Raw genomic sequence first — 19,341 nt, 5'->3', positions numbered from 1 at the left:
CATGTAAACTTGTAATTTCATACAGATTTACAAGTTGCTCTACGGGGTCAAAGCCTGGCACTACTTCTAACAGTAAAAGCATAGATAACAAGAGAGAGCCGTTGGTATGACAGCTACAGTAAATTACCATCAGAGGCGTCCCAAGTTGTCCGTTTTCGTATCGTGTATTTCTTCAGAATTTCTGAGGCATTTTTATGCGGTTATGATGGGGTTTGAACTCAATGAGTCACAACAAAGGGTCTTGCTGTAGCTGTGCTTCCAAGCTAATGACAGCTATTGTAGTGTTGATTGAAATATCCAGCTTGCACTCCGAATGAAAAATTAAAATTCAGTCATGCATTCATTCTCTCATTAGAATTGTCCATGGGGAAATCTAGTTTTGGGAGATAGACAAGTGGGAGAATGAGGATTATAGCTTCAATTGTTTGGGTCCTGTACAATATATAGTTCTGATAGTGTTTTGCTACTGCAGATGGTTAGTAAAGGTAACCTCTACATCCATGACACAATGTCTAATATATTTCTGTCTATTTTGTCTCAAGACTTTTAAATGTACGGACAAACAATAAGTATGAGTAATGTAAAAATGTTATGCTGAATAGTCAAAGATACATTTTCTCCTCTAAATTAAATGTATAGTTTAATGTTGAATTGAATATTGAACTTCCTGATATCATTGTCCAGCTGCCTCTCTAACGCTAAAGCCTAGATGTAGATACTGAAAGGACAATGTTTGTGCCAAACTGTTAAGACTAGAATTGTTTGTTTAGCTAAGAATATTTTCTGTTACCTTCTAGACTCCAAATTACGTTACTTTAATTCCTGGCTTCAAATGGAATGGTTGACTCATCCCTTAATGGATTAGAAACAAGGACAAACAATATATTTTGCTAGTAGATCAAAACACCTTCGAAACTTCTCCATAATTAACTGTGATGAATATATCATAGAATGTTTGGATCACCTATCGGCATCAATTAAGTCACTTAAAGTAACCCTTTTATTTGACTGAAAAAGACAGGTCTGTTGAAGAGCCCTCTCATGGTAGTTTTTAGAAGTCATGTAAAGTTGGAAGACTGAACTTAAAATAAGACTCCTTAAAGTATAGTGGGATTTTGTTTGATTTCTAGGTTGCCATCTGCACGGTACTGTCTCTGAGGATGTGTCAGTCTAGGTGACCTTCTCTCTCCTTCAAGGGGAGCACACGGGTGAGGCATCACTGAGCCAGTTTGTCGCTCTGTCTCTCGTGACTGAGAGTGGTCAGCACTCCTAATCCTGGGCCACCAGATATGTCTGTGTCACACTCTTCTGTCGCAGCGGTCGTCATCTCACCAAGGGCCCTATCTGCTTCTACAGTTGCTCTGTTGATAATCCCCCTTGCCTTTACACATGCGGAGAATCGACCCTTCCTCTCCGCCACCACACTCGAGCACAAACGTAGCCGTGCTCACATCTCATGTTTGATGTGTTCTCAGGTGGTGACCGACTCCATATTAAGACAGGGGGGGGGGGGGGGGGGGGGGGGGGGTCAAATGGTTGAGCGGTTAGGGAATCGGGCTACCAATCAGAAGGTTGCCGGTTCGATTCCTGGCCGTGCAAAATTATGTTGTGTCCCTGGGCAAGGCACTTCACCCTACTTGCCTCGGGGAGAATGTCCCTGTACTTACTGTAAGTCGCTCTGGATAAGAGTGTCTGCTAAATTACAAAATGTAAAGACACAGAAAAACAATTCTGAATTGTACATGCATCTACAATCTGTTTAGTTTCTGTTCTAAAATATGAGGAAATGAATTGATCACATCAGATCGCTAATGGAGCATCGACTTCACAAATGTATGCACACAACCCCCCTCAAAAAATGCTCCCCTCTACCTAAACACGTTCACTAGTTTCCTCGACCACACATCCTTAGTCTCAGAACTCCCCTGGTCTCCACATCCCTTGTTTATTAAGTATGCATGAGACTAGTTCAGAGGACTTCGAGGTGTCCCTGTGTCTGAGTCCACACCAGGCCTCCGTTACTCATCCCAAACTGTGTTTCTCGCTACGCAGTGCGAACAATGCCCATGGGTCTCGTTTTGACCAACGTTGCCGTAAGCTGGAGCACGCATATACATGCACAAAAACTCACACACACACACACAAAATTACTCATTCTCTTTATATTACACACACAAACACGCACAAATATACTGTATACACACATGAAAACACAAGCACAAAGCCACTCGCTGTCTTTTCGCAACACAAAAACACACACACACACACAAAATGTAAACACACATCCAGATGCACACACACAGGCACTGTTTAGCATCTACTCTGCGATGCTAAACTCACTCGGGGATTAGAGCCTCTCTTTGCACTGATACCCAGATGTAAGCCTCTCTGTTGTTCTTGAGCTTCCAGTGCTGGCACATAGTCATGGGGAGCGAGTCATTACCAAGCAGCCCCTTTTTCCAAACGCCATCTTTTTTTCCCCCACCATCTCCCATCCCCCTCGATTGTCTCTCAACCACCTCATCCTCCACATCCCTCACCATTCCCTCTGCCATCCATTTCGTCTGGTCTGGGTGAGTCAGCAGCCTGGCCTGGTTCTCATGTGGAGCTGGCGTTGGGTGCCGGGACACTTGTTTACACGGGGGAAAGTTTCATGAGGTTTGTTTTGTTGGTTGTTTGCCTGTTCTTAAGGCACAGACACCTCTCTGGAATGACAGGCTCCGGGAGCCCTAAGCTGTGTGTTTACTCTGGGATTTGTGTCAGATTGCCATTCGGCTAAGCACACACGGGCATGGGCAAAACACACTTCTCCCTTCGTGCATCCGTAATGGGCTCGCTCTCAGTCTGTTTGGGCTCACCGCTAAGATACTTGTTTACTTGCCACCTCTTTTTGAATACATCAGTGTGACTGTTATCCAAGTCATTTCAAAAGAATCCCTAAGAAATAACATTTATATATTAGGCCCGAGTCACAGGATGTTTGTATGTGTTGTACAGGCAGAATTAGTTGGAATTTGTCTTCCCATATTCTGTGTGTGTGTGTGCCTCTGCATCGCCAAGCATCATCAATGGATCATGTGACACTGAAAGATACAACAGCAAATAATAAAGTGCCACATTCCCACATGTTATCTTTCCCTCCACACTTCCTCACTTTGTTCCTCCTCCTCTTTTCATTTCTGTCCTTACTATGAGTCTAAGATACACCACACTCAAATGATTAATTCTAAAGTGTTTCACGTTTATGAAACACGCTGTAACAGTCCCTGTGCAATCTCATGTACATGTGTTAAAGGGCACACTGTACCATAAAAAAAAACAAGTTCATGTATGCTGTGTAAGTGTTCATGTATGCTGTGTAAGTGTTCATGTATGCTGTGTAAGTGTTTGTGTATGCTGTGTAAGTGTTCATGTATGCTGTGTAAGTGTTTGTGTATGCTGTGTAAGTGTTCATGTATGCTGTGTAAGTGTTAATGTATGCTGTGTAAGTGTTAATTATTTACCTAATTCTACCTGGAGAACTTTGTCAAAAGGGTTTGTCTTTGAAACACTCAATTCACTTGTGCTCGGCAATCAAGCTGGCTACATTTTCAAATTGTTTGGGCCCTCCGCGTGATCAGGAGGGAATATCTCAAGGGAAGCTTCTCCAAGTCTGAGTGTTGTGTGCTTGGGTGAAAGCTCACCAGCAATTCTCGAGGAACAGTGTACCAGATTTCCACAGATGAGGTTCGAAGGTCTTCCCTCGAGGTGAAGGGGCTGAAGAGAAAAATAAGTTTTCTGCATCTGAAGCAAGACAAGTCCGTTTGTTTTGATCTGTTCAATGTTGTTGCCCTTGTCCCTCATTGGCTAATCAATGAGACCCAAGAGAGCTCATCAGGCACCGAGGAAGTCACCGCCAAAAGCCTTTGATCCTGTGACCTTCATGCGCTTCAGGAGAAACACCACGGAGAATGATCCATGTTTGCATGTTTTAATGGGCCTCGAAGGGCCTGGCACTCTGACAGTCCTCTCATTTCCAGAGGGTCAGGCCTGTGACGGTACAGCGTAGCCTTGAAAACCGCTCGCAATTTGCTATTCTGTCACTAACATCTCCCAGAAGACCAGCGCGCTGGGGTCCTTATGACAGTAAACTAAGAGGCTTATTAGTAATACATGATTAAGTGATTAGTTGTTAATCAGCACGGTGAAAATACTGATTACGTTTGAAATGGGGCATGGGTTAAAAATGGAAACATCTAAATGCATCCCCCTCACGAGGGGTCCACAGACGTTTTACTCACCCCCCCCCCCCCCCCCCCCCCCCCCCCCCCCTCCTCCGAGAAGAAAGCAAAATGAAACATATTTGCTGTCCACTCAGAGAAGGGACCCTTACGTAATTATGAAAATTAATCTTAAAACCGTGACAGGTAAATATGTTTATTGACCCAATGTCCTGTCAGTTGTGTGTGTGTGTTGGTTTACCTGGTGTAACGGTGGTGCTTTCTGGAATGAGAAGAAGGAGGAGTGATTCCGGTTCCTGAGACAGCCATTTATCTTAATCTGGGGTGACCTACATCCTCGAAACCTCCTGCTGCAACATCTTCCCCTTTAAACAGAATTTCACACTCCATTCCAGCATCCGCCATCCTTCTCTTAACTGTAATTGATGACTGTAACCTTTTAATGGTCCGCCATATTCAGTCATTCACCACGCCGGCTCTCCTCACTGCTCCCCCCCCCCCCCCCTCGAGCATGCATACACAAACAAATAAATTACTGCATGGGAATAACGAGGCTGCGAAATGATGGAGGGCAGGATGACAGCGAAAGACAACCAGATGACCCTTGTTGGAAAAAAAAGGTTAATTCTCTATAACGTCATCTGAGAAGCAAACACCATTTAAATTAGCTGGTAAATGAGGCTGAGACATCTATGTGTGTAGCCTGCTGTGTTCTAGAGGACGCACAGAGTGGATAATTGGAGAGAGAAGATTGTAACATTTCCTTGTCATTTTAGAAAGAGCAAAATGTCTTCATTCTGCAACCCTCTGACAGCGTTATGAGTCGTAGAACTGCTCTTGTCCTTATCATGATGGGCACAATGACATTAAATCAACCTATACACTCATACAATTTATGTGAAAACTGTCGTTATGTCACAAGATCAATGCATTATCGGTTGTGGATACCTTTGTCATTATGATGTCAAGATCAAATTATAATTATTTGAGGATATTTCTATAATTATGTTGTTGCAAAATCAATAAGAGATATCTTTGGGTATAATAGCTTTTCACACCGTGAGATTCCAAATACTTATGTTCAGACAGCTATATATAATTTATTGAGATTACATGCAGATTTTTTGCAAACAGAAGACTGTTACCAAGACATTACAATGGGCATTGTACCATTCCTTCTGCAGAAATTACCTCTGATTACAATGTGTACAAATCTGAATGGCAGGCGTTTCCAACATTACAACCTCCTCGGAAATGAATGGGGGAGATGTACAACCTGGAAACGCTTCAAACCCATTCGGGCGACACGGTTTAGATGGATTTCCAGCATGTTCCGGCAGTCTCTCTGGTCTGAACGTGACACAAAGGCTGGTCTGGAAGCCTTGCAGAGTGCGTCACATCCTCAGCCAGACAACCCGGCAGAGCTGCCCAGAAACCTTCTCTTCTTTCATCCAAGAAAGATGGGAGTGAGGCCGGAGGAGAAGATGGAGGGGTGAGAGACTGAGAACAAACAACATTAAAAAGAGCTGGTTGCTGAGAGGAGGAGAAAGAAAGGAGGGGGGGTGAGGGAGGGAGATGAGCATAAATGGGAGGCAGATATAGAGAGAAAGATTAGGGGAGGGAGACCAGGAGATGGAGACTGTTTCCTGTTTCAGATCCAGTGAGGCCAGGGTCTGGCTGGTGACAGACCAGATGGTGCTTATCTCCCTGGGTGTGAAGATCCTCGGAGCCCTGGGGAACACTGGGAGCCTTGTTCTGCAGGAGGAGGAGATACCAGCAAAGACACTATTTGAAATGACAAGACATCAAATACCGACAGTTTTGGAAACACATCTTCCATCTTCCCATTTTCAATGTATTTATTTTTTGCTTATTGGAGGCTGCCAGTGTTTCCAAGGCTCGAGGATAAGCATTCAAATCAAATAAAACAATAACAATGCTAAACTTGACATTTAAGCAAATCAGCCTGGATACATGGAAGCATGAGACTACATGACACAAGTGTGCTGGAATGGGAGGATCTATCGACAGAAAGTGTGCTGGAATGGGAGGAGCTATCAAAAGAAAGTGTGCTGGAATGGGAGGAGCTATCAACAGGAAGTGTGCTGGAATGGGAGGAGCTATCAACAGGAAGTGTGCTGGAATGGGAGGAGCTATCAACAGGGAGTGTGCTGGAATGGGAGGAGCTATCAACAGGAAGTGTTCTGAAAGCTCACAAATTTGGCACTGATACTGTGTTTACTACTTGGTCTTAAAATAATAATATTGCCAGCTTTATCTTAACTCAAACCCTAGCAATAACCTTCTTGAAATTATGTTGCTGTCCAATTACACAATTCTTCGCCAGTAATTTCCTACTTTTATGTTCATGTCAAAGTTGTATATCTACAGTGTTTGTGTTTGCTGCTGAAAAAAATAAAATAAATACAAAGCTTCAAAATAAATGTCTCTGATAAGAAGACTTAGACATATTCAGGAGATAAGAAAAGGTATCAAGGTTGCAAGGATATCAAGGTTAACACCCTCTTACCATTTAGGTTATGTAAACAATTGTCCCTATTTGTCTTTCCCCTGAAAGCGATCTAAACGTTGTTTCTGGTTAAAGATGGCACTGTCCCCTGGGTTCCCAAGTTGATAAGAAAATGCGACACAAATTGAAAGAGCAAATTGTTTCGATTACTCTTAGCGAAAATATATGGAGGTTAATATCCACTTTCCCCTGCTCAGATCTTCATCTCTCTCTCAAATGTGTTAATCCTTAATTCAGGAAGAGCAATCTCACGTTCTCTACTAATTTCTTCTTTAAATCGCCCCACCGCCCTTTTAGATAGCTCAGCTGTGTTCAACAACTCTCACACGGGTTGAAATCCTTGTCTTCTACACACGTTAGATCAAAACTGACAGTCAATAAAAAAAGGCAAACAAAACAAAGCCTTAGCAAGGCAAGAGAGGAAACCTTTGACCGCAGTAGAGACACTAAAGGTCTTTTCCTGCTCCCCAAAGGGGCTCTAAGAAAACAGCTTGTGGCATAAGTGGGGCAGAGGACTAATGATTCTGTAATCCTCAGCAGAGTTAAACTCTCTACAGTTTGATCACTGTCACCAGCCTGTGTCACTGGAACGCTCTCCCTCTGTGCCCCAAAGACAAACCCGACCAAAGCCTGCAGCGAGCTTGGAGAGCTGCACTGCAAACTTGAACCCCGACGAATTGTGCTCGGTGTCTGTGGAAGCTAGGCTGTGTATTTCACCATGAGTGACGTGTTCCTTCATGCGGACGTGTTAACCTGCAGAGCTTTCTCTCTTCTCATGTTGTTCTATATCATCAACAACCATGAAGTCCTAATTCCTGGTACCTTTCCTAAGTTTTGCTGCTGTGCTGCCACGCATATAGTTGTACCTTCTGGAACACCCTGCGTGCATTCTGCTTCAATTCCAATATTTCAAGTAGTGAGAGCCTACAGGAACCTTTACTGCTAATGGTGCCCATTAATGCAGCCGAAACGGTGGAATTCATTGGTGTAACAAAAACCCCCAGCACTCCTTGTAATCAATGTGACAGTTCACTGTACACCGTCTATTGTTTTGGATGGTCAACAATACACATTGTTTGGACTCTTAATCATTTATATTACATCTGTTGCCACACAGGGTGTGTTGGTGTGGTCTAGCAAAGCACCGTTTCTTATTGGCAACAGTTCTTGCTTGTCTGAAGTATTCCCAGGTAGCTCATTCTGAGAGCTGGTGTTATTTGGCCAGCGCTGAATACCCCCCCCCCCCCCCATTTTATATATATATATATACGTCATTATAAAGAGCTGTGTCTTTTGTTAAAGTGTCCTTGGATATGGAAAATTGGACTCTTTTCATTCCATTACTGAGAAATGTACAAGATTTCAAACGGATGACAAAACTATTATTGTAGACTATGATTCATACACATTTACGAGTATAATTTCTGTTCTTTTTCAATATCAGTTTCAAAATCCACGGTCACGACCAGTCAGCTAAGTCAGGTGATGGAGGTTTTCTAACTTTGTGTTGCGGGTAGAAAAATCCTCCCGATTGCTCGCAGCAACCAGCACAGTCAAAACATTTATTAAGATCCGACGCCATGAGGGTAAAGGTCATGCAAGGATCATTCTTCCCACTGTGGAGCTCCACAGGGTTCAATGTCATCATCCCCCTCATCCAGAGCGCTCTGCCAGGCCCGTTCTGGGCTTCCTTGGCCAGGCATCTGTCACAGCTGGCCCTGAGCAGGGATCCAGGCTGGGCTGGGTCCTGGAGGAGGCCGGGCCACATGAGGAAGCAGATGATTGGAGCAGACAGAAAGTAGAGTGTGGGTTGTGTGAGAGCCCTGGCTCTGTGCTGCAGGGAGGGATCTGTGCTTGTGTGTTAGTGGATATGGGCTGAGATAGTCGTGTTTATTTTCTCTGGACACAAACTGGACCAACACCCACCTTTCTTCTCCTCCTTCATCTCCACTCCTCCTTCTCCTCTTCTGTCTCCTCCATCCTCCTCTCTCTCCCACTACTCATTTTCCTCCACACTCTCCATCTCCACAATCTCCTTCTCCTCTCATGTGTATTTGCATTTGGGGAAGTTGCATTCATAAAGCAACACATAAAAGGGATACTGATCTGAGTTAGCAGGAACCTTTTAAAGCAAGTTTGAAAAAACATTGACCCAATGAATAAAAACATAAATACAACTATGTTTCATGCTCAAGAAATACTAATTTAATGACCCAGTGGAGTCAGGCTGTGACATACAATGGTACAATTGCTGTGTTTATTCTATTATTGAACATTTATGAATAAAACAATCTTGTTCACTCCCCAGTCATTATCCTGAGGTCTTGTGTCATATGGTTCTGTTGCTCACAGTGCCCTTGGACCATGTCCTCTGAGCACAGAGGATTTATTGGGATTAAGAAAATGAAGTGAGACAGACAGAGAGAGGGGAAATAAGTGCTAGAGCGAGAGAGGGAAAAACAGAGGGAGAGAATAAAAGAGAATATTTAAAAGGGAGTGTTTCCCCGGATATGTTATTCTTCGTAAAATGAGATCAGATTTCAATTTGTCAATGTTGTAGTAGAAAAAAAGAAAAGGGGTCTGAGACTGGACTCTAATGGCGAGGAAGCCGATAAAATGGCTGCCAGTTTTGGAGGACATTCCACCCTTTGAGAAATGACAGTTTAAAACTAAACCGTTTTCTTTCCACCAGAGGTCAGTGGGCAGACACACAGATGAGCATGATCAACTTTGGATTCCCTTGTTGCTCACCTAAAGTATTTGCACAACATTTCAGATTTACAAACCCAACATGGACGCTGGTTCTTTGTTGTGATGGACACCAACATCAGTGAGTCAGGGACATACCTGTAACACTACTGCACTGAAGGAAGCAAAACCCGGCCTTCAGGCTAGGTTTTTACATCACGTGAACGTGGTTGTCAAATGATTTGGAATTTTAAAAAAAAGTGCTTATAACCACTGCAAGGCTAGTGAGTGATAGCCAGTTTACCACATAAAACCAGAAGCCAGGTTTGTAGTAATGAACCGACACAGCGCAAGACTCTCTGAGGGCGACTGCAAGCCACCCTTTGCACTCTGGGAGATTAATGCTAAGTTGACAGATGACCTTGTCTGGCAGCGAAGGACACCACCCTCATGAACGAGACCCTATTTGATAGATAACAGTGCCGTGACTCTGTTTAGGCTCCTGAAATCACTCAGTCAAAAGGCATATTTTCAATTTGCACATTGGTAATGTACTGACTTCCACTCACTTGGCAACATGGACAACCTGGGAATTAAAACTGTGGAGGAACTGTGGTTTGAACTACATAAAGGACTTGTCTGAAGTAATTAGTCCAGTAAGATTCAATTAGTGAAATTAGATGAAGCTTGATTCATTTTTAGTCTGTCAAAGTGGTGTAAGTGCATGTAATCATTCTGAAAGGATGGGCTAGAATGAGCCACTGGCTGTGTCCATGAAGTCTTGTTTACTAAACTGGTGTGTTTCCTAATTAAGTTATGATGCTCCAGGTACTGCTTTTATTTATACAAGGAATTGTCATGAGATACTATAGCTTCACACTTGTGTATTTTTTAACCTGTTCATTTGGATGTTAATTACAATAGCAAAGCATGCATTTTAAATTAGTTTATCATACCTTCTTGAAAATATTATGACTACAACTCGTTATAACTTTTACAGTCAACAAGTGATGCCCCTTAATGAAACCTCTCCCCTGTCTTTTGCAATTATGGAAATAAAGAGTCCACAGAGAAGCTAAAATAGTTTTTACCTGTGAAGACACAGGTTTGTTGCTTTCAACTTCATCCCGTAGAAACTTTTTAGATTTACAGACCACAGCTGCCGTATTTTAAAACTTCAACCCTGTACTTTTCACACAAAAACAAGGTCAAACATGACCAGCTTCAAATTGAAATAAGTGGTTGTGTTTAAGGCAAAACACGAAAACTGAACTGACGTTCAGTAGCGAAGTTAAAACACTGGATGTAGACTTCAGGTTTGTTTAGTTTAGTTATTTTTTTCTACAGTTCATGATATAAAACATACACAATTCAATAAACTTTTACTGGAATATCTTTTGTGTTAGCTAGTGACATTATCAAGCCCTGCTCTTCCTTTTAGGTGTATAACAGAGTCTGTATGAAGGTCTGACCTTCTGAAACGGAGTAGGATAGGCCAAGATTTATGTCACAGATGAGAGCTTCTGTTAGGCGCCCTGACAGACGGATAATCCTGTGGTTTAAACTTGGCAAATATTGATCCCGGTACCCTCTGTGGCAAGTCTCAAGACCTGGGATTGAGGAGAATAGATTACACAGCAGAATGGGGAGAAAAGAAAAAAAAAAAAGACTAAGATGAGGAGGATATACTATCTTGACCGTCAAAAGAGATAACATTATTTTAGATGCAGCATTGGCACCCAGTCCTCTTTCCTCATCCCCCCTTTGTACCATCTGACCCCCACGTTTCCTTTGCCTCAGATAAGAAGGATCTTTTGTTGTGTTCTTTTTTCTCGTCCCAACTATTAAAAGCGTCTCATGTCTTCGCTCCTCTAAACGAGGTGAGGTCAAGGAATGGCACAGTTATTCCCAGGGTGGGCCCTTGACATTCATCACAATGAAATATTCTTACACAAAGTCCTATGGAGATTCGAGCAATAAATTAAATTTCTTTTAATTAGACGAGTTGTAATTAGATGACGTAATACCATTGAGAGATTAGGAATGTTGCTTCCCTTCTTTCAAATTTAGATTTCCAGTTTTTTTGGATGTTCCATTCTGGCAACATGGCAAATCTTTTGTTTATCTGTCATAAACAGGTGTATTACAATACTATTGTGTGCAGTCTTGGTACTGAACATCTACAGCATTTGCAGTTGGAGAGGGACTGAAAGAATAATCGTTAATGCGGTAGTATTGTTTTAAAATGTGTTCAGCCCCTCAACCAGATGTTGCTTGAGTAGATATCGTCACAACCGAGGGGACTTGAAGGCCCAATACACAATAAAATAGGACTCCGACACTGGGGGTTAACAATAATTGGTCTTTACTAAAGGGTTTCAGGGTAAGGGTAATGGGACAAACTTTAAATCAGGGGTCTTCCCGTCCAGGGTCTGTTGTCCTTCAAGGAGTGTGGTTCTAGTGGTTCTAGCAGAGGGAAAGGTTAATTGTTTGGGCAACGTTCCTCCAGCGTTGTCTCTCTGGTTCTCTCTCCCCCTTGCGGCCTTGGGCTGGCTCCCCTTCAAGCCCTCGCCCGATTGTCTGATGGGCTCCAGGTGTGACCACTGCCATGGCTGCAGCACCTCGACAGGCTGATAGACTCCCTCTATCACCTCCCCCAATTGAAGTCGATGCACCCGCCTTCGGGCCAGGATTGGCTGGTCTGACTCCCCTGGTTTGCTACAATATCCAGCAATGACAAACATGACTTACTTGTTCCAGGAGACAATCAGTATGTAAGAAGGGTAGGAACCAATACACCGAGAGCAAGAGCGAGAGGGATGAATAAGGGCTTAAAACTCATCAAGACAAAACAACTGACAGTGTTCACACGACGCGATGCCCAACAAAGAGGGCCTTAGAGGGATAACGGCAATACGTGTACTCTGCTAATCTACAAGTGAGACATTTCAATTTGATGCTTCTTCTTTCAAACATGATGTATAATGTTTTTTTTTTTTAAGAAGACAAAAAATTAAATAAGAAATAAACACAATATAGACACGCTGACATAAACAAATATGTGTGCATTTGTCATCGCTAACATACATACACACCAAATCATTTCAAGTGACAAAAAAACTAAAATGGAAGGAAAAAAGCTAGCAGAAACACTCCTGTGATCTTTTGAGAATGTTTCTGTGATACCTCCAAACCACAGGTGGGGAGTTTGTCTTGGAACGTCTGGCTATTTGCTTAAACAGCTGGGGACCAAGCGTGTGCTTTGAGTCAGGCAGGAGGTGGCAGAGACTTATCATAAACACACTGATAATCCTTCCAGAGGTAAGTGGTATCCAAGAAAGGTGCACATTTTCCCTTTTTCTTTTTTATTGGTAGTCTTCCTTCATCTCTCCCCCCTATGTCTTCAAAGTACTCAAGCAGAAGTGTTACTCAGCACTCAAGCAGGGATATAGAGATCATTTTGTTACAGTAGCAGTAGGACGCTGAATGGACTAAATGTTTGTTTGCTGTAGGACATGCCTCTTTTTAATGATTTGAACTAAGTGGGGTTTTTAGTCCTTTGTTTTCACTGAGCCTGTGAAAAATAAACTCAACGGGTACATATAATGAGAACTGTGTAACTACACAAAAGTCTGTGTGGATTGACACAACTCAATTTCAATCATAGCAGAGTGCTGGAGATCTTGTTAAAAAGGTTAGCTTAAAAAATCACAGATTTGTATTTCAACTGGTTATTTAAGATGGCGTGAAGAGATGTGTGCAAAATAGGTCTGTAGTTTTATATTGATCAGTGTGGAAACTATCATATTCAACAATGCTATCTAACATGCATGCATGCTTCACCCATCTACTTAGAGACAATGATATCAAAGGATCTTGGTGAAATGCCAAAGAAAAAAGGTTTGAAATAAACATTTGAAATCAATTACTTATATTTTCTGTAACCCAGAGTAGCCAGTGTGAGGAAAACATGTGGAGGCGAGAGTGGACTGTGTGGTATTTATAGTAGAGCTCATGGGGAGAGTCTAATTCAGTATTTTGGCCCTTATTGTGAAATATCCACAGCCAGGAACAGCAACCTCCTATCAGCCTTCTGTTCCTCAAGAGGAACAGAACCTATTCACTAGCAACACATACTCTACAGTGGCACACTTGTGGTTCCATCTGTAAGCACAGGGAACCAGCTTTCCTTAAACCACAATGTGTGAGACGGAGGGATGAGGAGAAAGACCTGGACAAGACAGAGAAGCAGACTCATTTTACCTGCTCCTTTTTTCAGTGGGTATTTTAACATGTGAACCTTGTCTTTAATTATGCCGTCTAATGGTAGGCTCATGCTCTCAACCAAGAGACACCAGGGATCTATAACACAAGAGCTACCAACGAAAGGATATAATCAATTTACAGCTTATGGTAGAAAACGGAACTGGCCCTGTCCAATAGAGTGGCAAGCGGACGAGAACATGACAAAAAAAATCAAAATTGTATCCCCAAAAGAGATGGCCTTGGAACACTGTTCAGTGTCTTTCTCTCCAGCTGGGCTCACTCTCTCTCTCTCGCTCTCGCTCTCTCTCTCGCTCTCTCTCTCGCTAGCTCTCTGTCTGTCTGTCTCTCCCTCTCTCTCTCTCTCTCTCTCTCTCTCTCTCTCTCTCTCTCTCTCTCTCTCTCTCTCTCTGTCTCTCTCTCTCTCTCTCTCTCTCTCTCAGTGAGAGCCAGATAAGACGGACGGGAGAAAACCCTTTGATCTTTAGCTATTCGGGTCTATGACTAATTAGCCATGAACGGGCGTCGGCTGGTCCTGCTTATCTTCATTAAAAGCAGTAATTTTCTTTTTAGGCGTTAATGGGGTGAGGTCTTTGAGCTGGATCACAGAGTCTTTCTGTGTGTCTGTCGTTGTTTTTCTTCTGCACTCTTGCTCCCTTTATCTTTAGGGCTAATATCCAAGCACATGTTAGCTTCAAGCTAATCAGACCAAGGCTAATGTACATTACTTAACACAAGGAGTCAAGCACAACAAGCTACTTGGTATGTAGATATAGAAATCAATTTGTGTCATCTTCGTCCTGATGAACAGAATTATCGTGGCTGTAGACTAACTCAAAATAAAAGGAGTTAACGGCTATCTAGAAAACGAATACAGTCTGCAAATGTGTTTTTAAGTACAAATGTTTTTAGGAGTGGTATAATCGTGTGACTATGCACTTTCATGTACAATTCATTAGGTAGATGGAGGAGGTCAAAGACACAAGCACACACACACACACAATACAAGAAACGGAACAATAATGAGTATAACACTCCACATCATTCTAAGTCATGAACAATTACGTTGTGCTTCACTGAGAGCGGTGTGGTGTAAACCCATTTTCACACCACAATGGCTACAATACACAACGACCCCCTCAAGCATCAGATAAATGCTGTCTCGTTCCTCTTTCAGCATTTTAAACTGTTAAAACGTGTAAAGGTGGCTACAATAACAAACACGTCGGCCAGATTGCATTCACGTGTGTCTTTGTCTCTGTTGTGTGTTTGAATATCATGGTGCTGGATGTCAATATGAAAAAAAAATAGGCCCAATATCAGAATAGGTTTGAAGGGAAATGACCTGGGGGAAAACAACAGCAGAAGACCTTACATTAGATGGGCACCATCTCAAGATCTACTACCCAATGTTTTTCTAAGATTTATCTTTCGAAGCCCTCCTGTTGCATTGGCATAGGAAAAATGTTTTTGAATCGAGTTTTCAAACACATTTTATATAGACAAGAATAACAAAAGACAAAGCAATTACATGGCTTGCAATATGTGGGAGGTGAAAATTGCTCATGTATAATACATAACACTAATGCCACATAATTATATTAAGCTTGCAGAGATAATTGATTAAACAAATTAAAACGAAAAATCACAATGCTTTCCCCCCCCCCCCCCCCAAAAAAAATAAATAAATACATCTTTGCTCTTCTCCTCCCACAACAAAGTTCACTTATCTCCTGACCTTTTGTAGCTTTTTGTCAGGTTAATTTAGGAAGCCTCCAGCTTTTGAAAATGCAGAGGAAAGCTGGCTTTGCCAGCCTACTGTTTGGTCACGGCCCAATCTCATCTTGGCACGGTAAACACAAACACATAACAAGCCTTCTGGGCGGTGTTCCCATCTCCATACGATACCAGATTAGACAAGTGAGCCCGAAATTGAGTAAAACCTCTCAACAATACAATAACCATGGAGATGGAGGCCAGTGAGACAGCTTGGACACAACTGACTACATAGGAGGGAAGTTTACAGCTTGTTCTTTTTTGGTGGTTACAGTGACCTTATAGAGCAGACACACCGATGACAATGTACAGTATAGGAGTAGTTTACAATGTCAAAAAGTTAATATTTCACTGGTTTATCAATTCTTATGAGTTGTTAGTAGAGATAGCGTTACCATTTTATGTTGCCCTGTGGTGAGATTTAAATTGTTTTTCTATTGAACCGCAATATGACTACTCGCTTGGATTCCCATTGCTGTGAGTCAGTGCACCACATTCACAGTCTATTGTCATTGTGTTATTACACAGTTTCATTTTCTTATTTATTAAATGAAAATTATTTAGCGTGTCATGAATCTGGGAGAAACACCTTTTGTAAGAGGAAGGTGTCTTAGAAACTCCACTGGGGTTTGACTGCATGTAAGAAGGACAAATCGTGGTCAGGAGTGTGCATCTATTCAGTCATGAACCCTGATTTAGCAGGATTAACGTTCTATGCAGCACAGAAATTGAAATGATGGGCTTAAAGTGTACGATTATGACATACCCAAGCCCAAGAGTAAACCCTGTCAAGAGATTATGAAGAAGAAGATATCCTGACAATCCTTGGAGCCTTTATGCCTACAAATTAGGATATGAGGAAATATTTCATATTTTTTGTGTGTTTTTTCTTTACACTTATTAGCCAATGTCAACACTAGACGAGTAGGCTTCTTTTTGCTTAGCAGCATGGCTTGTTGTCATCGTCTTAACTTCTTGCGAGATGTTCTGTCTCTTTGCACTTGTGCTGAAGCCTAAACAAATGTAAAATGTTCTGGGTGAGGCATTTGCTAAGAGGGTAAATAAGTAAATAGCGAGAGAATTTCTATGGGTTATTACACCATGTGAGTTTAGAGTTTGAATTAGTGCCAGTAATCCATTATTTACAGTCTGTTTTAGGACTGCAAATGAGCTGCTTTGAAAAGCAAGTCATTGCCTATGAGATTAAACAGACACTATAGGCAAAGCAAGATATTTCAAAACAAACCCACCCAAACAATACATCATTAATATTACATGCAAAGTCGTTAGCCAGTCGTGGATGGGCTTGCACTTGCATCAGTTCCTTACTGTTTGTACTAGTGTGCCGTGCCAGGCATCGTTTCAACTTTTGTCCTTTACGGTATTTCACTGTGAACTCTCTTTGCGAAATGAGCTTTTTTTTTTTTTTTTTTTTTGCTTTTCTGTAATAAATTTGACTCCATCAATGATTAACTAGATTTGGTCTTGGTTTCTGTCATTTCTATAGAGAACAATGCTCATGACCAATGGTGATCAAAGCAGATGCAAAATATGATTCAAATAGGGTGAAATGAACAAGCCAACTTGCACTTCAGAGAGTCACACAACAACAGACAAGACACGGCTAGAGAACGAGGGCATGAGAAATAGAGAGAAAAGCAGAAAGAAAGATTAAAAGAAACCTCCCATAGAGAGACTGCATGAAGGAGTGCCCAGCTGTAGTCACACAGGAAGTGGGGACAGGATAAACCTGGGGTTTAACTCCATGGATTCATCCAGTCCTTGTTCTCAGGGAGTCTCAGAATGTTTGACCAAGCAGAAAAGAAACTGATTCTTGACAGAATTAACTCAAGTAGCTCCTTGGATGATTGCGAAGACTTCTCTAATGCAGTCCATTACCACTAGCTACTTACAGTAACATGACTTAAACCAGGCCAGTCAGTCTGGGTCTGGGTTTTCAGGAACATGCAAACAGAACATGGTGTTTGTCTTTGTGGGACCAACCAAACATTTCCCAGCATCCAGGATGAACACAATAACATCTCACCTTTGAGACTGGGCGTAATTCTAGAGATTTGAAATGAACAAACGGTTGCCAAGTTATATTTCCTTTTTGAACATCACTGCAGATGTATTTGATATGATTTGACCTTGGATTCATTAAATGAAAGCTTTTTTAGTACCAGCATGCACATAGTGTAAGACAAACCATTGTGTGCTGTCCAAGGTCCTGATATGATGTGGCAAGTCATAGCATTGTCCATGGTGCTTAAACAGCAAACAGTGAGCCTTGAAAACTCTGTCCCAGAGTTTTGTAACAAGCCCTGCTTAAAGTACAAACTATTTAGCAGGTGTTTTCTCTCCATCTAATTGGAGCTGATTGCCCTGATTGTCCTTCTGTTGTTCAATAAACTCTGGCATATTATTTTCATATACTTTGATTCGCGTGGTTTCACTCGGGTATGGTAGGGCCATCGTCTGAGCCTCGTCAGAAGTCTACTTATATTTTTCTTTGAAGTTACCAACCTACAGGCGTTCATAACCGATCGATTTGTTTCCTAAACGTCAGTTAAATGTACTTTAAAGATTGGTCTTATTCTCTATAGAAGGAATTAATGTACTTTGTGTGTGATGTGAAAAGATGTGTCGAAAAAAAGAAACGATTTCTGTACTTTCCTTTACAGACTTTGTGTGTCTCTAACACAGGGCTGAAAAGTGTGTGGTGTTCTATAACTGCATGTGTTCAAACCCGTTGCCTGTATAATGTATGCAGCCCATTATCTCCAGTCCATGCTGAAAGAGAAAACAACACCATCCCACTTCTCTGAATGGCACAGTCCGGAGATATAAACAAGTTCAAGTTCAAGTCTTTTATTTGTCAGGTGCACAGAGCAACACAAGGTTAGACTGGGCACTGAAATTCTTAAGACAAGACAACGCAAGCACTTGGCATAACAAACAGTGAATAAATAGATAAAGGGACAATGATGCCTCTGGATTTGACAACAACAAAGAATTGTTCAGAGGAAAAGGGAAGAAATCTCTTTCTCCCTCTCCTTTTCTCCCTCAGTATAAAGCCTCAGGTTGCATTACGGCAGCGGTGTGTGCGCGTGTGTGTGTGTGTCACACTTGTTGGTCTATTTCACAGTCCTGTACAACGAAGGCCAAAGAACCCCCCTCTCATTTAGACAGTGATCAAAGCCTTTCTCAGCAAGAAGAGCATATCACTTCTCCACAGTTGTTTTCGATTTCACAAGAGTCCATATGCAAATCTGTCCCTATTTTCCTCATGAATTAATGAGGAAAGTAAGAAGCCCCTAACCCTAGATAGAAAAATGGAATGACTTTTATAATCACACACACACACACACACACAAACTCACACACAGACACACACATATAATTGCTTATTCTATCACAGTGCAAATATTTGCTTGGTGAAATATTCATTGAGATGAATGTCAATTGCCAATAGTACTTTACCATCATGGTCTCTTTGCTAAATAAATGCAGCCAACAATCTCAATCCCTGTCTGCCAAAAAATGAAAATGGCCAAATATAGGATTTGGCAAAACAAAAGATATTTAGATTGAGAAAATGTTTTCAAGCACATGAAAAATAATTGCAACTTCTGACAAACTAACATTATTTATGTCACTAATGGCCTTACACAATGACAATATGCTCACCAACAAACATTAAATATATGACTTCCATGTCAAGTCTAAATGGTTCATAAAGAATCCAAGCCATGATCCAAGCTAATTGCTCAATGGCGTTTGTGTTATGGCATATGAGAGGGACAGGGAGAGGGAGAGGTATAAAAAGGAGGATAGAGAGATGAAGAAAGAGAGGCAGTTAGG

This window comes from Hypomesus transpacificus, chromosome 12 (genome assembly GCF_021917145.1).
Source record: "Hypomesus transpacificus isolate Combined female chromosome 12, fHypTra1, whole genome shotgun sequence".
Taxonomy (NCBI): domain Eukaryota; kingdom Metazoa; phylum Chordata; class Actinopteri; order Osmeriformes; family Osmeridae; genus Hypomesus; species Hypomesus transpacificus.
This window is presented reverse-complemented; position numbering follows the sequence as displayed.